Source organism: Rhopilema esculentum, chromosome 1 (genome assembly GCF_057945365.1).
Source record: "Rhopilema esculentum isolate cy_ngs chromosome 1, ASM5794536v1, whole genome shotgun sequence".
Classification (NCBI taxonomy): Eukaryota; Metazoa; Cnidaria; class Scyphozoa; order Rhizostomeae; family Rhizostomatidae; genus Rhopilema; species Rhopilema esculentum.
The window spans coordinates 3,398,924-3,416,331 of record NC_142815.1 but is presented as its reverse complement, the minus strand read 5'-3'; positions in this window follow the sequence as shown (position 1 = coordinate 3,416,331).

The following is a 17,408-nucleotide window of genomic DNA, read 5'->3' as shown; positions in this document are numbered from 1 at the left end:
ACTGTGCTAAGAGCCTGTCACAGATCTTTGGAGTGACTTCACCCTGGACAGACAATTATACTGACAGACCACTTATGTCAAACCAAACTCTAAGTAATAACAAATGTAACACTCAACTGATAGGTAATGGATGTCAGAAAAATAGTCTGTCCTGGGAAAAGCCATTCCATACTCATCTTATTTTCTCAAAAAGATAATTTTGTTGTCTTAATCTAAACTGTTGAAAGAATGTCTTCTTTACAAATAAATTTCTTATCTCCGAATAAATTGTCCAAATTATTCTTGAATGAATTTGAATGATCAACTTCATTTCCATTATTTATTTGCAAGATAAAATAAGGTCTTTTATTTTATCTTGATTTTAGTAATAACTGGATTTATACTTTAATGCTTAATTTTATTCTTAACGTTACAAAACTCTTATTTATCAAAGAGTGATTATATATTGCGTGGGTCCTTTGATAATTTTTTCTACGACATGGACAACAGAAGCGGGAGGGGGCTAAGGAAACCTACACACTGTACCAAAAGATGTTTTGATAACCCTGGAATGCGTTGTCTTGGTTCTAAACATTTTGAGCCTCAACAAAATTTATTTGCCCCTCCAATTCTAATTAATTCTCCTATTTGTTTTGGCATTCAGAGATAAATTCCGTTCGGTTGTTTAATCCTGGGGGTCAGGGGGCACCATTTACTAAGAGGGGCAAATCACTCTTGCAAATAGCGTACGAGATTTTTCCCTAAAACAAAAGGATTTCCAGGGATTTTATATAAAACAATAGGATTTTCACAAAAAGTGTAGGAGATTTTCTTGGAGTGATTTGCCCCTCGATTTATTAAAGTCCCAATGTGGCTAGCTGTTATTTTTAATTATTGTTTTATAGATATTTCTGAGTACCCAGCATACCCTACTAAGGTGCCTTAACGGCAGAGAAAATCTATAGTCGTTTCATATCATTCGGTTTCGCTCAAGATTTATCCAATCAATGCTCGGCTAGTATATCCCTCGGACATAGCGAAACCCTTGTAGTGTCAAACGTGGATGGTTGAAACGAAACCAAATACCACGAACATCGCAAATAAAACCCGAGCCACGTATAGATCTATAAATGAAAAACAATGAAATAGGAGAACAGAAAAATGACACTGTATATCACACAAAACAAATAATGATGTGATATGCGGACATAGTTTCCCTGTCTGCAAACAGTTATCCTCAAAACTCCACCGAATTTGAGCGAAAGTTTAACTGATGTCTGAAATGCTGTGACTCGCTTGCACGATTTTTGGTAGCAATTTTAAAGAACTAGACACTGATCCTATATTTTTATTTGCTTTAAACCAAATCGAGTGGGCAAATCTTGCGAAGGCCTAAGTTACATTCAAGCAACGTTACTCCTTCAGTAAAAATCGTCCCCTTTCGCATAATGTACATTATATTTTAAAAAAACAGAACTTGCTATAATTTTACTGACTTGTCAGTTTATTACCCCCCTTCTTCTTTTTGCTATACCCCTGTACATATAATATATTTCAATATTTGCATTCCATGATCCGCCGGTCCGAGTCCGGGTTTTACGCTATTTAAACAACCACAAATTGGCTATTGAATTCGTGTCTGCACCACTTTAATTATGATTGTTAAAACTTATTTTTGCTTATTTCATAAAAGAAGATTTATACAAAGAAATGAAGATAAGGCAAAGGCTACCGAATTTGAAAGGAAACTCCAAATGTTCATTGGTAAACATCCCATCCTATTCGAAGTACGAGATGTTTGGCGTCGACAGTCGAACAATCAAACAATGAACTCAACAATCGTGGACTAAGGGTTTTCTTTAAAGGTTACTCCATTCTTTTTGAAAACAAGTTAGGACTTTCACAAAAATTTTATCGCTTCATTCAAAATGTCTGGCGGAGTAAAGAGGAGTTATGAAAAGGTTCACTTAGTGTAGTGAATTAACGAACTGTCAACGATTTAACAATTCCGTGAAATTTGCTCTAAAATGCCCGAATCATTTGTGTTAAAGCCGTTATTGTGTCGCGGATAAACTCGAGGCACAGTTAGAAACTGCAAATTTAATGTTTTGCCACTGAATTGGAAAATTTTTAAAATCTTATCATAAAGCTGTTTTCCATGGATTATTTTCTGAAAATCGAGGGCAATCAAATCAAAGACTTTTTGCTCAGCAATACACCAATTTAACTTACAGCCTCATTGTGGAGAATTCTTCAAATTCTTTTGTACAAATTTTTCATCTCAATTTCAGAACGATGGCAAGGTTTTTAGTCTTCTTGGAAGTGTTCATTATACTTTTCCTCGCGATATCGATCTTATAAAGGCATGAAAATGAAAATTCTATAAGGGATTTAACCTTGATTGGCAAATGTGAGGAACAATTTCTTCACCAAATTTTCAAACTTCATTTCTCCGTAAAATCTAAAATACAAGCGCAAACAAAATGAAAAATTGTACCCGGCCTAAAATTATGGTGATAAAACCAAATCTGAGCTTAAAAATAGGTACAATGAAGTTTGGAGAAATTTCTAAAACGAGGGCGTAAGTTGAATTGGTGCATTAAAATAAAATATAACTTGGGGGCACTTAGGGGGTCGATATGATGGGGATGTAGGCAGTGGTGTAATGCTATCGAAAAACAAGAGGGCTCGTGTACAATTGGCTAAAAAAGAAATTGACTAATTTTCGGCTTTAAAAGGGGAGTTAAGCAAGCTGAGCCCCCTAGCGCAGCACCCCTGGATGAAGGGTGCCCCTAAAAAAACATGGTACATATTTCGGCTGGAAAGGTTTTAAGAGCTCAACTTAAAAGATGATTCATAGTTTATGATACGTGTCGGGAATTATTTGGGGGCTATACCCCTACTGCCCCACCCCTTACAGCACTCGCCCGTTACAGGTAGTCCCAGTGGCGGCGCCAGCTATTACAGAGTGGGAGGGCAATGGGCGTGGCCAGTGTGACCACGCCCCTTTTACCTCGTTCAAGTGATTCGTCCCTTACCTTGGAAAATTTGATCTACCCCTACCCAGCGCTTTTTAATCCATTTTTAGAAGAAATATATAGACCATATTTTCAGAAAAGTGGGGAGGTAATTACTCCCCCCTCCCCATACCACCCCTTGGCGCCGCCACTGGGTAGTCCTACTCTTAATCTTACTGTTTAGATTTCAGATGCCAGTACTGATCTGTGCAGAATTGTTATATGCTGATGGCTCCAGTTCGGTACTACAGATACTGGATAAAAAAGACAACAGTAAATTGTTTAGGCCCAAATTTTAATTCCAATGTATAACTTCGATCAATCATAACATAAATTCTAGTTTAGGTTCGAACTTCGATCCGTTCTAATTCTCTGTCTTCCAACGCACACTTCAACGTGTACATCAAGTCACTTCAACAACAGCATCTATTGACGAGTACGTCATACCATACAATCTCTTACAAGATCTTGCTGTGATAGAGAATGGTTTTAAGCTTTTTATTTTAAGATAGTCGGAGACATAGTTGTTCTTGAGCTTCAAGATAAGAACTGGCAGTATAGGTAATATAGTTTTGTTATAGAATGAATAGAACTTAATCTATGTTCAAAAGTATTGACCGTTGTGCGCCAGACCCCTGTGACGTCAAAGTTTATCCTGTTCTTCCGACGGCTTTGAACAAGTATGAGCAAGTCAAAATGGTTTTTACATGGTTTTGCATTTATTGGTAATTTTTTCTACCTATCGGGTAGTTTTTAAGACATTGAGAATCTATGCTTATGAAGCTATCGTCCTCTCGATGTGACCACGCCTCAAGACCTCTTGAAAGAGTTACTTTTCCTCTATATTATTGGGCACGTTAATAATGGTAAACCCTACAATGCCTGCCAAAAGTCTTGGAACACTGACATCAATTTCCAAGGTTAAAATCAATCATCCCCCTCTCCCCTACAGAACAATCTTGGTTTATTATCAAACGGGTTAGGACTTTAGGAAGCACTTTCTTTTGCGCTTCTTTTATGATATTTCTCTAAATCATTAACATTGTTTTAGGGGAAAGGGGGAGGAAGTAGCAACTTTTCTTCATGAAAGGAATGAAAGAAATCAAATGCAGCGTTAATTGGTGGGTGTTTCCAGTGAATAGCTTGTGGCAGGCATTGTAGTTCACAAAACGGCGCATCACACAAGAAATATAGTCAGCAACATTTATTCATAGCTGAGGCAGTCCACAATTCCTTATCATGTTATAAGAGTGACATGTAGAAGAAGGTTCAATTACATCTTAGTTTCATAAAACGAATTTGAGTAAATGAATTCGAGTACTGCTATTTTGAGTAACTGTCGTGTTCACGACGGCAGCGGTGGACCATTAGCTTTTAGAATGGTTGGGCATTGTAGGGAACGGACCTTTATCTATTGAAGGGCAAGAGGGCAACCCTTGATTAGAAAGTTGGCGCCCGAGAGACGGGTCAATCTGTGATAAATGAATGCCAGATGTTTTCGAATTATTTTCAAGAGATGGGTATCTTGTGGAATCTATAATGAGGTGGTCACAAAAATATCCCCTACTCCCGAAAGCTAGGCCTACCCCATTCATGTTTGCCCCCAAATCTCTTCACCTTCGCTACGCTAAACCCAGTATGACAGTATGACATATTTCGACGACCACGGACTGTGTTTGCAGGAACTATTTCAATAGCAAACATCAAGCCTAGTCGAAATTTCGAAATTCGGGGCCTAAAAGTGAAGTACGTTTCCTCTACTGTAATACAAAATAGCAGGCTTGCAAAGGCAGTGGCCAAGCCTCGTTATTGTGAAGATTTCTTGGCTGGGTCGCCTGGCTGGGAGGCTAAAGTGCGAGAGGCAGGATGCTGGAATGATGCTATCCCCTAAAGATAGGACACAATGAGATTTTCTCCCCTTAAAGATAGGACACAATGAGATTGTGAAGATTTCTTTGAAAAGAGGTGGCTTCGGAGAAATCATTGTCATGTCAGTGTTCACGGCATCCTCTCTACAATTGTGAAAGGTTAGTTACTGATGCGAACTATTAAGGGAGGTTTGAGTCAAAGTTCAGAAAAAATAATCACTGGACTAGGATCTTAAGTGTACGAAGCGGGATGCTGCTGCCCCCTAAAGATTGTTTAAAAAGAGATTTTGTACCCCTAAAGACAGGATACAAATAGATTATGTCTGCATTAAGATATGGTTGCTTAAAATTTGTTAAAACGATTGCTATACGTTTTGGAAGCCTAAGGAACGTGCACTCTCTAGGATCATCATGATTTCTTGGTTTTTGGCTTTTTACTGACGTTTTGTGGTAGCTTTTATTTGCTCAATGATTTTCAATTGGCCTTTGATTAAACCAAAAACGCGTAGGTGTTCGAACGTCATATAGGGTTTCATTGCCAGAGATATCTGATGGTGGAAATTGAATCTAGTTGCTGGATTATGAGATGGGACTAACTGTACAGAAACCATACATGGACTTCAGACTCGTGACGTTATCGATGGTACATACCAAGTACTCATAGCTAAGGGTTAAAGGCAATCGACAGTTATAAAAATGACTTAGGTCATCTGTCAATATATGTTAGCCAATTAATGAGCGTGTGAGTGGAATCTCACTCTCTGATTGGTCAGTTCTTTTATTTAAAGATGGCAAAAGCCCCTCAGTAATTTGCGGTTGCCATTGATGATGTTAATGTTTTGCTTAGGAGTCAGACATAGCTAGCAAATTTGGGCGTGTCCAATTTAGGGCGTGTCCAAATTAGGGCGTGTCCAATTTAGGGCGTGACAGATTATGGTAGTGTCCAATTTAGGGCGTGTTCAATTTAGAGCGTGTCTAATTTAGGGCGTGACCGATTAGGGTAGTGTCCAATTAAGGGCGTGTTCAATAAAGGGTGTGTCCAATTTAGGGCGTGTCCAATTCGGGCGTGGTTTACAAGGTTTTACACAATACATCTTATCCTAGTCATGTTTGCTTGTTTGATAAATCAATTTCATGAGAGAATACAATAGGTTGATTTGGGGAATTTGTAGCACATTTAACGGATTTTTATTTTTCAATTTCCGTGGAAAAATTAAAAAAGTTCTAGGAAAGATTTTGGTCAAACACTGTTGAGATGTATTCAATTGCAATCACAAAATTATTTTGCCAAGAATTTATTTTAATGTAAATACTGTAAAACTACATTTTGGGGTAAATATAGTATACATAATGCATTTAAAAAATTTCTATATATTTCTATATAATAGGAATATAATAATTTTAAGTGGAAGTGTACCATAGCTGTACGAGCTATTTCAAGGGGAGTGACCCTGAATACATGAACTCAAAAATACCGATTTAGTTTTAAAAATTTATAATCCGTACAGAAGAGGGTTCGGACTTTCTAACCCTTTAAAGATCTGGCTCGTACAAGCTATAAATGGGAAAATGACCCTAGGCATATTGTTTACCTCAAAAAAGCACAGTTAGTCTCACAAACCGGAATTCCTGGACAAAAGGGGGTTAGGACTTAGGCACTGTAAGTTACTGTGAATCCTCTGTAATGTGAAGAGTCCAAGAAAGCTTTGCCCAAAAAGCTTCCAGACTACACAATTAAATATCTTACTTTTTTGCTCGTGCCGTTCAATGGTTTACCGAAGAATTAAACTTCTATTTTAGTGAGTTTTAATTTCGTAACAAAGGAGATCTCTTTTATACTATTGTTCAGCTATACTAATTTGTGATGCTTCTCCAATTTCGAGAACCCTCAAAATTCAACAAACCATAGCCAACAAACAGCGCGAAATACTGCTCATAAACCACCCTCAAATATTAAAATGTCCTCCTAAAATCAGTAGTATATTCCATAGGCCCTGACATCTTGTTGTGAATTCGCTATAGATCTCTGAACATTTTGATCTTAGAACCATTACGAACGTATCAGTATTGCAAATTATGAAATATATAACATGCAACAATCACGTGGATTAGAACCTTTATGCACATTTCCTTTCAGGTATCATATTCAAATCTGTATCTCGACATATAACCTCTATTTCAGGAAGCCGCTGATCCAAAAAAGAGGCTGTTAATGATGGGGGATTAACATCGGATATTAAACAATTGATTTGGTGTTTATTGGAAATTCAGACCTTCTTAAAAACGTTGCTTTGTGGGATTAAGCAAATGGGTTTCTGATCTCATAGAACCTACAAAAGATGGAATGCTTTTTGCACTGTATCATATATCTCTCCCACGTAAAAATAAATCTGATAAGGGCATTGAAATGGATTTTGACTATCGTAATTACTTTTCCATCTTCTTTTATTGCGTTTCCTGGTTCAGAATTCTAGATCATAACGAGAGGCATATCACTTAAAGAAAATATCTTACATCTTTGGCAGAAATTCTTTTGTTTTTGAGTGAAATCCCCGAGAAATCCTTAAAATCCCGAATAAAATGGTATTGCTCTAAAAATCTTCTACACTGTTTGCAAAGGGCTCTACAACTCTTAAATTATACTCTGCATTCTAACATACGCTTTTTATTGTCTATTGGTGGGCTGGGGTGCGTGGGGGCCAGAATTGAGACAGAGATGCAAGCACCGCGGAGCATTGAGAAAAGTGGGGGTTTAAAAATAGTGGGGGGGCTAAAACCGTATAAAAAGAGGCTTTACTGGTAATTTATTACTTAGTTTTTGTCATTTTTTTGTAAGAAGTGGGCTAAAGCCCCCCAGCCCCCCTGCTCCGCGGTGCCTGAGATGGCACCAGAAATTTCCAGACCGTAGTGCCAGAAATCCCTCTCATAATGCTACCCAGCAAAGCCAGAGGTTTTCCACTTGCGTGCAGCTCAAATTCGATAATAAAGGGTTAACGATGGGGTGGGGGGGGGGGTGTTATAGCTCCTTTAGTTTTCCCTTCGCACCACTTCTTTATGTGTCCCCTCTCCAACCTACCTAGGGTGCAAGAATCTCTAAATACAAAAAGGGATCCAGTTAAAAAGAATTTTGGGAGAGACATATGTCACCAGTTCTTCAACCTCTTTTTTCGTCTCATCTTTCATCAGTACTTTAACCCCAACACAGATTAGCATTTATCTTCGGTCCCGGGGTGTCTCTTTCACTCCATTGACTGAGAGACCCTTGCTTCCTCATATACAATTGATTATTGCATTACAAAGTTTGAGCCAAATCAATTTTGTCTCTAGGCTAAGTTTCAATGCCTCTCCTCACCAGGGAAGTTGGAACTAGAAGTCACCAGGGGCACGTGGCTCCTACATTACCCTTTTTCTCAGCACCTATTGCAGTACCCACGCCACCGGGGGGTATCAGGGTGGCCATGGCCTCCCCTCTTTTATCCGAAGCAAATGGTTCCAAAGTCGCAATAGAGGGTGAAAAGCCTTGACCCTTCATGTTTGCTACCTTTGCTTACCCCTATCTTAAACTTCGTAGCGGGGGCCCTGTGTTGCCCATCCCCAAAACTCTGAAATGCTTCCCACAGTCCCTGGAACAGCTGAGTTAACAGCAGTGTTTTTAAAGTTTGAAAATCAAGTCATTTTTTGTTTTTACTGTTCTTTGGAGAAACCACGATGTAATGGAAAGAAACCCACTCATAATGTTGGTTGAGTCGAATGGTGATATTCTTATTGAAAAAGTAATTAAATAACAGAAACAGATAAGAAACATCGTTAATGCCGACCAACTTCTTGAAATAGCAACAATCTAATTATGCTGTCAAAGAACTTTGGCCGAAAAGATACAAGGAAAGTTGACGAGCAAAAAACACACGGAGGTCAGTAGTGTCGAAGATCCATAGGAGACTTAATGGATTGTCCAAAATAACACGAAGTCCTGGGGGCTCGAGCCCCCGCCCAGTAGTGTAGTGCGGCGAAGACAAGAGGGACCTGACGCCTCCTCCCAATTGCAAAAATTATCTTTGAAAGGGCGTTCTCCGGCGTTCCAAAGGATGTGGACGCTCAACTTGTCTTTGCCCTCCAGTCATACAACCCAGTCTACGATATTGAGAATATTTCACCTGAGAATATTTTAAGAGAGAGCTCAACTATTACTGGTATCCAGTAGCGGAACCAAGGGAGGCATGTGGGGGGGGAGGGGGATTACATACACACTTTTCTGAAAACATGACTGCAATATTCCATTATAAAATTACAAAAATGCACTGGGAATCCAAAAGCTTTGTTTAATGAAGCTTGCTGTATAGCACATAAAAGAGGTCAAAGGAAAGTGTTCTCGCGAGCCCACTACGCAACTCTATGCAATCGAGGGGCGAATCACTCAAAGAAAATCTCGTACACCTTTGTGAAAATCCTATTGTTTTATCTGAAAATCCCCAGAAATCCTTTTGTTTAAGGGAAAATCTCGTACGCTTTTTGCAAGGGGGAATTGCCCCTCGTATGCAGTAGTATGTCTTCACTGTGGGCGCATTTTCGATGCAAAACGGCACTGGGGGAAGCAGCAAAGCCAATACAATTTTTACATTTAAGAGCAAATATTTAGCAAAGGGTGTTTTTAGCAGACAAAATTTTCTATCAAAGATGACTTAAATTTTCAATAAGCAAATTGCAAAGATATTGTCATCATTTCATAACAATATTTTCTTTTAGTAATTTCAGCTAGCACCCCTTTCCCGATCGAGTGTTTGGCTTCTCTTTCAACTACCATAGGGCTTCTGAATGGCTGTTTCAAGTGTGGCGTCTAAAAATTGGCTGAAGCCTGAATGTCATAAAAAGGGCAGAGATATTTTTTAACTTTTTAACATGTTATTTGAAAAGCCGCTTTGAAATACTCCTAAACATGCAAAGTTAGTTGAATTTGTCGAAATTGATTTAGATATTGCCAATGAAAGATTTGTAGATTGCTAACGGATAAATGCTATTTTGGCTCTGTTCATAAAGTTATGACTTGCCTTGGCTAATGTGGCTAGATCACTACCAATTCATGTCACATTTGACTTAATTTGCAAATTTAAAGATATATCATGATGTTTTCTTTCGCTATGTGGTCAAATTTAAAAATTGTAGAAATAGTTTTTGTGACCTCGTCACTTAAGAACTCTCCAGAACTCCATTGTCGTTGCTGAAATCGTGTGATTAGGCCATTGGATATCAATTGCAAATGGGTGCAAAAATACAAGTCCAAAATAATCAAATAATCTTGAAACATAAATCATTTAGCTGAAAGTATCTACTGATTCAAATTTTTGCTACGAAGAAGCTTTATTAGCAAATAAACTGAATGTTTTAAATTATTGTGAAAGGCAACACAGGTTTAATTAATGCACTATCCTCGTGTCGACTGCGTGCATTAACAGCCAATCAGTTTGGCGCATGCACGTCGAATTCAAACACGGGGGATTCCTCATTCGACGGAGAATTTCACTTTCTCGTCGCCCTTATAATCAAAACTGTTTGTTACTTGCCAGCTTTGTTAAATGAGCAAGAACTAAACAGTGGCAGACAGACCATTCGAAGATTTCGTTCGTGATAAAATCACTTCTAGTTTAAACAGATCTCTCACAGTCAACCTGTCTGCTTTTAACGCACTAGTTTTAATTATTAATGTTTGGTATCTTTTGAAATTAGATTTTGACGAGCAAAAGAAAAACTGTTTTATCTTAGTCTGAAATCGGCTGTGTCTTGATAAAACCTGTCTATGATGAGGTCACCATGAACGATTCGCCAGCAATCATATGTGGCGGAACAGATAACATCAATTACACAAACACATTTTTAGCAAAGTATGAATAATTGGGTCGTTTTCACTTAAACGATTTCTGAGCATTTGAAATCTTTCTGGCGTAGAAGAAACTGCTTTCTTTGATTGACCTCGCTGTCACGTGAGATGTTAGGCCACAATGATTGGTCCAAAATCATTACGTTCTTTTGGATTTACACCAATCCAAGTCAGTAGGTGCGGTCAATTGGAACATTAACCGAGCTAGAAATGTGGAGCGAGTCACTTACGTCTGTTGTAGAGAGCAACTTGACACGCAACAGTGATCAGCGATTGGCTGAGGATTTATGGGGAATGAGGAATGAAGTATGCCTAGGCAGAGGCAATGCCCGTTTTTAAATGAAACATAGCACTATTCTTAGACGTTTGGTTTAGTGGTGGCGCCAGGGTGGATTTAGGGGGCTACAGCCCCTCCGTCGGAAGCATCTGCCCCCCCCCCCCACCCACCCACCGGAGGAAATTTTAGGTTATTGTCGGAGCAAAATTGAGATAATAACGTACAAAAAATGCTTATTTGAGTCATTTTAGCCCTCTTGTCGGAAGCTCCAACCCCTCTGTCGGAAGATTTCTGGCGCCACCTCTGGTTTGGTTAATACATGGCTTTGACCTATGTCGTACAGAGAATCACCAAAATATTCCACTCAAGATAGAACGATAGTACATTAAAATATTAAATGTCCCAAATATCGTGGCCACGGGATACAACCTGACTGATTCTTTAGATGGTAACTGCAATCAAAGTGTCCTAATAGGTATAAATTTGGCTGCGAAATATATATGCCTTCAATTCTTGCATTGAAATGACAAGGAATTAAGGTCAAATAGTAAACCACAATGAATTTTGCTACTTCAATAACTTTGCTGCTAAGAAAGCATTGTTGAAATTCCACAAGAATTAATTTTAGTGACATTCATGTTGATTCAAGAAAGCATCTACTGTCTGGTATGCTTATGCGAGTTATAAGATGTCTACCCTGGGTACCAGGACCCAGGAAATAAAATGCTCCTCCGCTTCTCCACTCACATCTCCTCATATTTTCTGCTATTGAAAATCATCATGATGACGCTTTAGAAGTAGAATCCTCCTGCGCTTCTCCGCTCATATCTCCTCACATTTTCTACTCTTGAAAATCAGCATGGTGACGCTTTAGAAGTAGAACCCTCCTCCGTTTTTCCGCTCACATCTCCTCACATTTTCTGCTATTGAAAATCACCATGGTGACGCTTTTGAAGTAGAATCCTTCTCCGCTTCTCCGCTCATATCTCCTCATATTTTCTGCTATTGAAAATCAACATGGTGACGCTTTAGAAGTAGAATCCTCCTCCACTTCTCCGCTCATATCTCCTCCGCTCATATCTCCCAATATTTTCTGCTATTGAAAATCAACATGGTGACGCTTTAGAAGTAGAATCCTCCTCCGCTTCTCCGCTCATATCTCCTCCCCTCACATATCCTCATATTTTCTGCTATTGAAAATCATCATGATGGAGTTTTAGACATCTGCTGGCGATGGCGATATCCAATTTTGATTTGAATATCAAATGCCCATATCAGACTCGAGTTATGACAGTCATCCAGTTAAACCAGAGACTGCTATGTATAGCTTATCGGAGGTTTTGAAAGCCAACAATTAATTGTAGACATTGAAGATTTCATAAAAGGATTGGGGCGTTATATACCCACAACAGCCCGGCTTTGACATGATTTTTAAAATGATACCCCAGGGGCCTAGATCATAAGAATAGAACGGGGGTGTTGTGCTATGATAAAGGTTTTCACTTGCAGATGTATGGAAAACGGAACAAGAAACCTGTCACCTTATAAAAAAGACAAGGCCCCCCTTGCCCCTTGGCACCAAGACAATATCGAGATAAAAAATCTGTCACTTTTTGGCAGAAGAAGAAGCCCCCAAAGGTACTCTGCTACTGGCACTAAGGCAATAGCAGATATAAAAATCTGTCACTTTTTGGCAGAAAGAGTAGCCCCCGCTGTACTTCACCCCTGGCACAAAGGCAATATAAAAAATTGGCACCTTGAAGTAGAAGGGGAGGTCCTCAAAATTCTCCACCCCTGGCACATTGTAGCTTGTTTTCCTCTTGTGCCAACATCCAATTAATACGATCACTGTTATGAGGTCCACTGAGAGGGGGCATGGAGGCAGATTGCCACGGCCCTGTATCGCTTGCCACTATTACATGTTTAGTTAAAGAGAGCTTAGATTTAGGAAGCACACGTACCACTTTTTAATGGCTTAGCTGTACTGTCGATTAGACAAGATACGTGTTATACTGTATGCGAGAATAATATCGCTTAGTCCTTTTGTTTCCATCCTGGTTTTTTACTAAAAGTTTAGTTCGAAACCGGCTTTAATTGTCCGTAGTTATATCGTTTAACCTCCGTTTTGTAACTCAGTTCAGTTCAGTTTTTTATTGAAAATTCCACTGCATTCAATTTATTGTTACTAATTATGAACAATTTCTTGGCGGTACAGAACTTGAAAATGGCTTGAAAATATTTTCCATCGTGTTCTTTCAGACCCTTATTATGACGTTTAGTGCTCTGAAGATTGTCAGACGAAAAAGCTTTTAGCCAATATGTTATAAAATGTTTGCTTTTTCGAAGCCACTTGCAACTAATTAGGCAAGGTAAACATTTCCTTAACACATAATTAGACAAATTGATATATTAGCATGTAATTTATATTATTAATATATGAATTAATTGATAAAATATACAAAAACAGAGCAAGGAACTAATTGTATAGAGGGAAATATTTAAAGAAGAATTTATTCCAGAAGATAAACCAACCGAGGAGAAGGCACCTTCCTTGTATAAAAATCTATGATTTTTGTATTCAAAATCATGTAAAGGTTGGCCTCGTGTTAATATGAAAATACAGTCAGAAGATCTTCAAAATCTAGACTGACCCCTGAATTTCACACAGTAGCTCTCTTTGATTTTTGTGGGAGTTTTTGGGGTCACCTCCCACCTCCCCAGGCACCGCGCAGCCATTGGGCTAGCAGGGGCTATAGCCAACCCACTTTTTGCAATAATAGGCTAGAAATTTTTTGAAGGTTTACTCTAACTCAACTTTGGATAGTTTACTCCTATGTAGTAGCAGTTCTCATTGACTGGGAACCAATTTGTTCTTTTTCTAGGTGTTTCACCTTGTTTCTTAATATGATGTATTTTTTAACTTGGTTAGCTTGGTTTTTTATTACCCTCGAGCTAATTATATCTATTTTCATAGTTATTGATATCTTCTCTGAACCAGACTCATTATAAAAATTCAATAGAAATAAGCAAGCATCTAAAGCGGCGTTTTCCGGCGTTCACGAGGGCGTGGCCTCGAAAAATTTCGGACACACCCATTTCAGCCCCTCCACTTTTAGAGAAGTGCGCGGTCCCTGCTCCCCCAGCCATAGCACGCCCCGCCACTGGCCTCGGTGCTCTTATAAAGTGCGTTCTTACAAAGAATAAAGAATGTAGAAGCCTCTCTCTCTTGCACATATGAAAAAGTTATAAGACCTTCCCCCTGGATTACAAGACATCCCCCCTGGATTTAATCAACAGTTTTACGCTTTAACATTCTCCTGACTTTCAAGCTAGATTGCATTTGCCTGTCGAATGACATACGTCGCCATATTATGAGACTTTCAAACATAATCGAGTTAATAACATAGCCACATCCCCCCGTCTAAGGATTAAATACATGCCATATTTCCAATCCAATAACCAACATAATTGGTAATCTTCACCGGGTGATTGCTACTGCCGCCTCTTTATCAACCAAAGGCCCTTCATCCGTTTAAAGATACATCACCATCACAGTCTCAGAAGTACTGATCGAAATCAAAGAGAAAAGATTAGAAAGAAACTAACCAATCAGAGAAGGGGAAAGACCACCACGTAATACTCCTTCACAAGGACAGTTTCAAAACTAAAAAACACAGAAAACACTGCATTCCTGGTAGAAAATAAAGAAGCAAGTATGTGCGAAACCGAGGGGAAATTCGCTCTTGCAAAAAGTCAGAAGAAAGATATTTCTAGGGATTTTCAGAGAAACAAAATCAAGGGATTTTCCCAAAAGGTGTACGAGATTTCCAAGTGATTTTCCCCTTATGGAAATTTTTCTGCTAAAAATTCCCTTAATCAGCCTCCACCAGGGACACCGGAACGACCAAGGGGCAAGGGGGCCGGCTTTAGTAAAAGGGCATTTGAAAAAAGATTCCCAGCTACCAACAATTCTTCCGTAACTGTCATTTAGTTTCGATCTTCTGTGGGTGTCTTTAAAATCGGCTAACTACACTTCGCCTTTGTAAAAGGCTTAGTGGTGCAAGTCGTACAATAATATACGTTAGAGAAAACTATATCTGCGTTTATTTGTTGTGTCATTCTGAAGTGTTGCCGAACATTTAGCTCGGAACCTGCCGTATTTAGAAACCATTTTACACTTTGATAGCCCCACTTAAAGGCATTGAGTCATGATAAAATGGATTGGGTATACCCTAAATGCCAAAATCCGCTGAGTCATGATTTTCATGACTGCAATGCTATTGGTTGACCTGAAACTGGTCACATGAACTCACCTCGTACTGATTGACAAAACAATTTTCATCAATAGCAAGTTGCTAACAACGGATGCAAATATCATATGAAACAACAGCGATCACGCCGAAACCAAATGACTCCCTATAGTGAAAGCCTATTTACCATGACTCAATGCCTTTAACTACCAGTCTCGATTCAACTTTCCTGTGCATGCCAACGAGGTGAATAGAATACGAAAACCTCATTGGTGCATGCTCGCTAACTGGCTGCATTCATTCACTACAGGAAAAGCAGCTATTCGTCTGCCAAGCAACCCCCTGGCCTGGAAACCACCATCAGAGTTCTGACAGCAGCCGTTTATAACCTACCTTCATATGTAGCCATGGGAACAAAGGACTTAATTCGTATTTTCATCAAGCAGGTAGTAAAAAGTGTTAATAGAAAGTGTATATTATTAGAAAAGGACAATTAAAATGAAAATTCGGCTCTTTATTACTTTACATATCGTTTTATTGGAAAAAATATAGCATCGCGCGTCAGTGGACTTTGAACATTAAAACTACAGTTCTTCAGGACCTCCTCTTCACATTGAGGCTTGGGACATTCCAAGTACAGTTTACGTAGAATCAGGTTGTACATAGCCTGTTCCCCAGACCCCAAAAAGTCCCAGTATTCTTAGTTTGGGGTTTGGAACTCAGGCTAGCTGTACATGGCTTTTTTCACAGGTGCGCAGTGGCCGAGTTGGAACCGGCTACAGCCTCCTAAAGGACAATTTCACCGAGAATTTCTTTGATGAGATCCAAAGAAAATTTGAGCTTTAAACCCTTCAAAATCGAACTCCCACTGCACCCCTGTATGTTTTAACACTGTTCTATATATACAAGGATAGATAGAGGGGACATTTGTTAATGGAACTGTAATTTTTTCAAATGGTGTCGAGGCCGAGCCGGCCCTTCACCTACAATGCCTGCCAAAAGTACTTTGAACACCTAGCAATTTGCGCTGTATTTCATATCTCTCATTCCTTCTCCGAAAAAAATTACTTCTTTCGCCCCTTCCCCAGTTTAGTTTGAAAAGTGTTGACTGCTTAGGCTATCAATGCTGACTGATCAGCGTACTTTTTACTTATTATAAGACTATCAATTGAACAGTGATTTACTGATTAATGTTGATCAGCGTATTTCTGATTGATTACAACACTATCAATTGAGCAGCGATTTACTGATTCATGTTGATCAGCGTATTTTTCTGATTGATTACAACACTATCAATTGAACAGCGATTTACTGATTCATGTTGATCAGCGTATTTCTGATTGATTACAAGACTATCAATTGAACAGCGATTTACTGATTCATGTTGATCAGCGTGTGTGAACAGAGTTTATAGCCTATCATTAGAGAAACGCTAAAGAAGGTACTTCCTTATTCCTTTACTCAATTTAAAGTAAACAAACATTGTTCCGTGAGGGGGGGGGGGGGAGGGGATGGCTGAATTTGATCTTGAAAATTGACTTTTAGCAAGCATTGTAGGCATAATTCAACGTGCTTTTAAAGTACAGAATTAATAGCGTAAGACTACGTATCCGAAGCATAACAAGAAACATACAATAACAATGATAGTTATTAAATTAAAAATGGCTTTGAAAAAGCAAACATTTTGAGTCATACTGAAACTTTTTGTCTGACACTCTTCAGAATTCAAAAGGTCTGAACATAGATCGAAAACTCTACTCTAGAAAACATATATACCCATAATATATTTTTCAAAGCCATTTTTAAGTTTTATACCACCAAGATATTGTTTGACTGTCAAAATATGACAGTACACAATTGTCAACACATAGTCCAAGTAAGTTTATTAAACCACAGATACTTAAAGAGATATTAAGAGGTATTAGGTATTTTGAAAGAGATATTAGACCACAGTTACTGAAGATTTAGAAGTTGAAATGTTTTTGAAGATGCATTGTTGTAATCCCATTGCTAGTTTGTTTAGTCCTTTCCTGGAATGCTCTAAAACAATAGACAGGCTATATGGAAGCCTAAAAGACTAAATCTAGCTTTTTTATCGGCTTATTTAATTCATTTTACAGCTATTTTCAGCATTTTATTATCATT